Source organism: Eleutherodactylus coqui, chromosome 9 (genome assembly GCF_035609145.1).
Source record: "Eleutherodactylus coqui strain aEleCoq1 chromosome 9, aEleCoq1.hap1, whole genome shotgun sequence".
In the NCBI taxonomy this organism is placed as follows: Eukaryota; Metazoa; Chordata; class Amphibia; order Anura; family Eleutherodactylidae; genus Eleutherodactylus; species Eleutherodactylus coqui.
The window spans coordinates 8138635-8141934 of record NC_089845.1 but is presented as its reverse complement, the minus strand read 5'-3'; the positions used below and the strand labels follow the sequence as shown (position 1 = coordinate 8141934).

Genomic DNA, 3300 nt, shown 5'->3' with positions numbered 1-3300 from the left:
TCTCTCCCCCTCTCTCCCGTCAGGGGGTCTCTCTCTCCTGTCAGGGGGGGGGTCTCTCTCTCTTGTCGGGGAGGGGGGGTCTCACTTTCCTGTCAGGGGGTCTCTCTCTTTCCCTGTCAGGGGTCTCGCTCTCTCCTGTCAGGGGGTCTCGCTCTCTCTCCTGTCAGGGGGGCTCTCTCCTGTCAGGGTCTCTCTCTCGGGTCAGGGGGTCTCCCTCTCTCTCTCTCCGTCAGGGGGTCTCTCTCTCTCTCCAGTCAGGGGGTCTCCCTCTCTCTCTCTCTCTCCCGTCAGGGTCTCTCTCTCCTGTCAGGGGTTCTCTCTCTCTCCCTCTCTCCCGTCAGGGGTTCTCTCTCTCTCCCTCTCTCCCGTCAGGGGGTCTCTCTGCCTCCCTCTCTCCCGTCAGGGGGTCTCTCTGCCTCCCTCTCTCCCTCCCGGGGGTCTCTCTCCCTCCCGTCAGGGGGCGTCTCTCTCTCCGTCGGGGGTCTCCCTCTCTCCGTCAGGGGGTCTCCCTCTCTCCCGTCAGGGGTCTCCCCTCTCTCTCTCCCGTCAGGGGGTCTCCCTCTCTCCCGTCAGGGGGTCTCCCTCTCTCCCGTCAGGGGGTCTCCCTCTCTCTCTCTCTCCCGTCAGGGGGTCTCCCTCTCTCTCTCTCTCCCGTCAGGGGGCGTCTCTCTCTCCTGTCGGGGGTCTCCCTCTCTCCCGTCAGGGGGTCTCCCTCTCTCCCGTCAGGGGGTCTCCCTCTCTCCCGTCAGGGGGTCTCTCTCTCTCCCCCTCTCTCCCGTCAGGGGGTCTCTCTCTCCTGTCAAGGGGGGGGTCTCTCTCTCCTTGTCGGGGAGGGGGGGTCTCACTTTCCTGTCAGGGGGTCTCTCTCTTTCTCCTGTCAGGGGGTCTCTCTCTTTCTCCTGTCAGGGGGTCTCGCTCTCTCCTGTCAGGGGGTCTCGCTCTCTCTCCTGTCAGGGGGTCTCGCTCTCTCTCCTGTCAGGGGTCTCGCTCTCTCTCATGTCAGGGGGTCTCGCTCTCTCTCCTGTCAGGGTCTCTCTCTCGGGTCAGGGGGTCTCCCTCTCTCTCTCTCCCGTCAGGGGGGTCTCTCTCTCTCTCCAGTCAGGGGGTCTCCCTCTCTCTCTCTCTCTCCTGTCAGGGTCTCTCTCTCCTGTCAGGGGTTCTCTCTCTCTCCCTCTCTCCCGTCAGGGTTCTCTCTGCCTCCCTCTCTCCCGTCAGGGGGTCTCTCTGCCTCCCTCTCTCCCGTCAGGGGGTCTCTCTGCCTCCCTCTCTCCCGTCAGGGGTCTCTCTGCCTCCCTCTCTCCCGTCAGGGGGTCTCTCTCCCTCCCGGGGGTCTCTCTCCCTCCCGTCAGGGGGCGTCTCTCTCTCCTGTCGGGGGTCTCCCTCTCTCCCGTCAGGGGGTCTCCCTCTCTCCCGTCAGGGGGTCTCCCTCTCTCCCGTCAGGGGGTCTCTCTCTCTCCCGTCAGGGGGTCTCTCTCTCTCTCCCGTCAGGGGGTCTCCCTCTCTCTCTCTCTCCCGTCAGGGGGTCTCCCTCTCTCTCTCTCTCCCGTCAGGGGGTCTCCCTCTCTCTCTCTCTCCCGTCAGGGGGCGTCTCTCTCTCCTGTCGGGGGTCTCCCTCTCTCCCGTCAGGGGGTCTCTCTCTCTCTCTCCCGTCAGGGGGTCTCTCTCTCTCTCTCCCGTCAGGGGGTCTCCCTCTCTCTCTCTCCCGTCAGGGGGTCTCCCTCTCTCTCTCCCGTCAGGGGGTCTCCCTCTCTCTCTCTCTCCCGTCAGGGGGTCTCCCTCTCTCTCTCCCGTCAGGGGGGCTCCCTCTCTCTCTCTCCCGTCAGGGGGGCTCCCTCTCCCTCTCTCCCCCGTCAGGGGGGCTCCCTCTCCCTCTCTCCCCCGTCAGGGGGCTCCCTCTCCCTCTCTCCCCCGTCAGGGGGGCTCCCTCTCTCTCCCGTCAGGGGGGCTCCCTCTCTCTCCCGTCAGGGGGGCTCCCTCTCTCTCTCTCCCCTCAGGGGGGCTCTCTCTCTCTCTCCCCTCAGGGGGGCTCTCTCTCCCCTCAGGGGGGCTCCCTCTCTCTCTCTCCCGTCAGGGGGTCTCCCTCTCTCTCTCTCCCGTCAGGGGGTCTCCCTCTCTCTCTCTCCCGTCAGGGGGTCTCCCTCTCTCTCCCGTCAGGGGGTCTCCCTCTCTCTCTCTCCCGTCAGGGGGTCTCCCTCTCTCTCCCGTCAGGGGGTCTCCCTCTCTCTCCCGTCAGGGGGTCTCCCTCTCTCTCCCGTCAGGGGGTCTCCCTCTCTCTCTCGTCAGGGGGTCTCCCTCTCTCTCTCATCAGGGGGTCTCCCTCTCTCTCTCATCAGGGGGTCTCCCTCTCTCTCTCATCAGGGGGTCTCCCTCTCTCTCACTCCCGTCAGGGGGTCTCCCTCTCTCTCTCACTCCCGTCAGGGGGTCTCCCTCTCTCTCTCACTCCCGTCAGGGGGTCTCCGTCTCCCTCTCTCTCCCGTCAGGGGGTCTCCGTCTCCCTCTCTCTCCCGTCAGGGGGTCTCCCTCTCTCTCCCGTCAGGGGGTCTCCCTCTCTCTCCCGTCAGGGGGTCTCCCTCTCTCTCTCTCCCGTCAGGGGGTCTCTCTCTCTCCCTCTCTCCTGTTAGGGGGTCTCTCTCTCTCCCTCTCTCCTGTCAGGGGTCTCTCTCTCTCCCTTTAGGGGGTCTCTCTCTCTCCCTTTAGGGGGTCTCTCTCTCTCCCTCTCCCCCGTCAGGGGGTCTCTCTCTCTCCCTCTCCCCCGTCAGAGGTGGCGGCAGCTGCCCCGCGGGTCGCGGACATGTCACCCTCACAGCCAGCGGTGGCTGGAGCTCTCCCCCGGCAGTACCTGCACCGTCCGCTCCCGCCAGCCTCGCCCCTCCGCTCGGACGTCTTTGGGGTCCTGGGATCTCCTGACAAAGACGAGCAGGTGGCGCCGCTAGAGATCCAGGAAGCTGCGGGCTCCGTCCTCCTCCTGTCAGTGAGGGAGGCGGTGCGGCTGCAGCCACTCACCGGCGCGGCCAGGCGTTCCCTGCAGGAGGAGGAGGCTTCAGCTCCCAGGACGTGACGGCCGTTGGGGGTGCTGCAGAACGGGAAGCCGAGAGCGGCTGGAGCCTCAGAGCGCGGACCCCACAGTGCGGAACCTGCAGCTCTCCAATTGTGACGGCCGCTGGGGCCGCTGCAGAGTGAGAAGCTGAAAGCCACTGGAGCCTCAGAGTGCGGAACCAACGGCTCTGCGGATGTGACGGCCACTGGGGGCACTACGGAGCTGGAAGCTGAACCTCAGAGTGCGGATCCCACAGTGCGGAA

General features: G+C 65.9%; 1 protein-coding gene across 3 annotated transcripts in view; it reads right to left on the bottom strand.

The window, feature by feature from the left end:
* The window catches only part of PTPN3 (protein tyrosine phosphatase non-receptor type 3), a 318436-nt gene extending 315440 nt beyond the window's left edge, over positions 1 to 2996 (bottom strand). For 2 of the 3 annotated variants that reach the window (XM_066579095.1, XM_066579096.1), the window contains exon 1: positions 2840 to 2996. The gene's annotated coding sequence lies outside the window, so the exon portion shown is untranslated. The remainder of the gene's footprint in view (positions 1 to 2839) is intronic. The other variant, XM_066579097.1, reaches the window with a different exon arrangement.
* Between the last annotated feature and the right edge of the window lie 304 nt (positions 2997 to 3300).